Source organism: Limulus polyphemus, unplaced genomic scaffold (genome assembly GCF_000517525.1).
Source record: "Limulus polyphemus unplaced genomic scaffold, Limulus_polyphemus-2.1.2 Scaffold5277, whole genome shotgun sequence".
Taxonomy (NCBI): Eukaryota; Metazoa; Arthropoda; class Merostomata; order Xiphosura; family Limulidae; genus Limulus; species Limulus polyphemus.
Window position 1 is genome coordinate 60580 of NW_013670887.1, and position 2665 is coordinate 63244.

Consider the following 2665-nt stretch of genomic DNA (forward strand, 5'->3'; position numbering starts at 1 on the left):
GTGATTCGCTGAAACCATATTGAATATACATTAAAATAATCAGACCTTGAGAAATGCTTAGTTTGTGACTTATCAGGTAAGGTTCGTACTTGTTGCCTGGTCTAATGATGTCTCATTTACATGGCATCCACCAAGCAGCCTATATAACTGCATCACTGGAATGTGTAGAGTGACTCGTGTTTCTTCTCAATATTTGCTACAAAGTTTCTGATGGAGGGGAAGTTTTTGTGGGGGTATTGCCAAAAATTTAATTTTATTACTCTATGAGTGATACATTTAAATCTATGAAAGTCAGCATTTTTATTTTAAATTTTGGGAATACAATATTATTATATCAACGGATTGAAAAACAATTTTAACTAACCAAGCACTGCTTGCTTAGCTTGGCTTGTATGTCAACTGTTGGAATTGTTATCTGAAGGTAGTCTTTATTGAGCATATTGGAAAACATAAAGAGGTATCCAAATATCTAATTGATTAATTAAGTAGAGAATGCTGAAGTCTTTTCTCATCAAGGTGTTCCATTACACATGTTGTTGAAGTGTATGTAGATACTAAACATCGGCAGATCAAGCTAACTTTTTTTTTCGGGTGGGGGGGGGGGCAGTTTCTTCGGGAAAACCAAAGCAAGTACAAGGAGTGTTTCCAAATATATATAGAAAATGCTTTTCAAACTGGAATACTGCAAGAATCAATATTGAATTATTTTCTATATATATATATCAATAACTTACCTAGTTATAACACTGAGAATAATTTTCAGAATTTCTCATCTGTAGAACTACATAATTTTATTCAGAATATTAGCCAGCAATAAAAGGTTTATAAATTATCAATAAAAGTATGTATTTTAATACTTCCAATATGCAAATTAAAATGGAATTATATGCTCAGGAAACGACATTTCATGTGCAGTCATCTGAAACTTTTCCATAGTAATCATCACATATTTAAATATCGAGAAACCTGAAAGGGGATTTTATCACATTTTGATTTGATATAAAAAACATACATCATAACACGTTTATTAAAATGAGGTATATTGTATAAAACTTTTAATATTTATAATTTTTTTTACTAATTTTAATTTTTCAACCTTTCTCGATGTGTTCTAATCTCAGTCTATTCAATACTAAAAGTAATTCCCACCCGAGTTTTATAACGTTAATATAGATTTGTGGTATTAAATTGAAAATAAATATAAATCCCTTTTATTTTTAGATAGATTGAATGATAGTAATTGTTTCTCTCATATATTTAAAATTAAAAGATAAAGAAATAGAATTATTTTTATTGGGTATATCAGTTTGTGTTACACTAATAGCATCATTAGAATACCATTATTATAATACGAACTCATGCAAGATCATTTTCATTTAATGCTATCCCCAATAAAAATTAATCAATTTTAGTATCTTTTGGAAAGAAGTTAAATTATAGAAACTTTAAGTTCCTTCTCTTGAAAGTCAGAGGCAATTTAAAGTCATGGTACAATATACCACTTAAAGCAAAATGCTGAATTACGTTGTTAGTGTTGGGTAATGTATCTCCATGAGCTTCTAGTGATATCAAAGCTTCAAATCTGTCTTAGTGTGCTGTTAGTATGTATTCCACTTTGAAGAAAATTCTTTCAACCTCGGCTGTAGACACTGGAAGCACAAAAAGAATTGTGAGAAGGCACTGACTGTTTGGGAATACATCATCAGAGCAGCAATAGAAGTCTGGATCACCTGTCTTGCCAGTGACATGTTGCAGACTACACATTAAATTTTTACTTTTTCTTCTGTATAGTCATCTAATACAGATTTAAACTTCTCCTAACCTGGTTTCAGTAAATTCTGTTCAGTATTTCTTTCGTTGTTTGGAAGAAGAGCATGCTTACTGAATGCAAGTTGCAGATGTTCCATGAAACAACTTTTAATGTCTTGCAACACTCCATTAACTGCAGGTTTGAAGGCAATGATTCCGAAGTAGCTCTTGGCATAAAGATCATCTCTAGCATTTGCTATGAAACGTGATCTGCCAACTGTACATGGTTTTGATACTTCAAAACCGAGTTTATCTGCTATATTTTGAACTTCAGAGAATAAAGTTGTGAATTTGGTATCACTGCTTTTCCTAAGTCGTAGAACATCTAAGACAGAGTCTACTGACTTTAGTGCAGTTACCTTATCCTTTCCTTTTTCTTGAAGAGCCAGTGACAAAGGTTGTAGAAGAGCTGCCAACCAATCAGAAGTGAATAAAATATAACATTCTTGATTAGAGAAAAGCTGCAACATTTAGGCTTAGAAACTTCAAAAGTACTTGCCCAATGTTATAATGGAGTCACATTTAACCAATCAGAAGTGAAGAAAAGATAGCATTCTTGATTAGAGAAAAGCTGCAACATTTAGGCTTAGAAACTTCAAAAGTACGTGCCCAATGTTATAATAGAGTCGCATTTAACCAATCAGAAGTGAAGAAAATATAGCATTCTTGATTACAGAAAAGCTGCAACATTTAGGCTTAGAAACTTCAAAAGTACGCGCCCAATGTTATAATGGAGTCGCATTTAACCAATCAGAAGTGAAGAAAATATAGCATTCTTGATTAGAGAAAAGCTGCAACATTTAGGTCTAGAAACTTTAAAAGTACTTGCCCAATGTTATAATGGAGTCGCATTTAA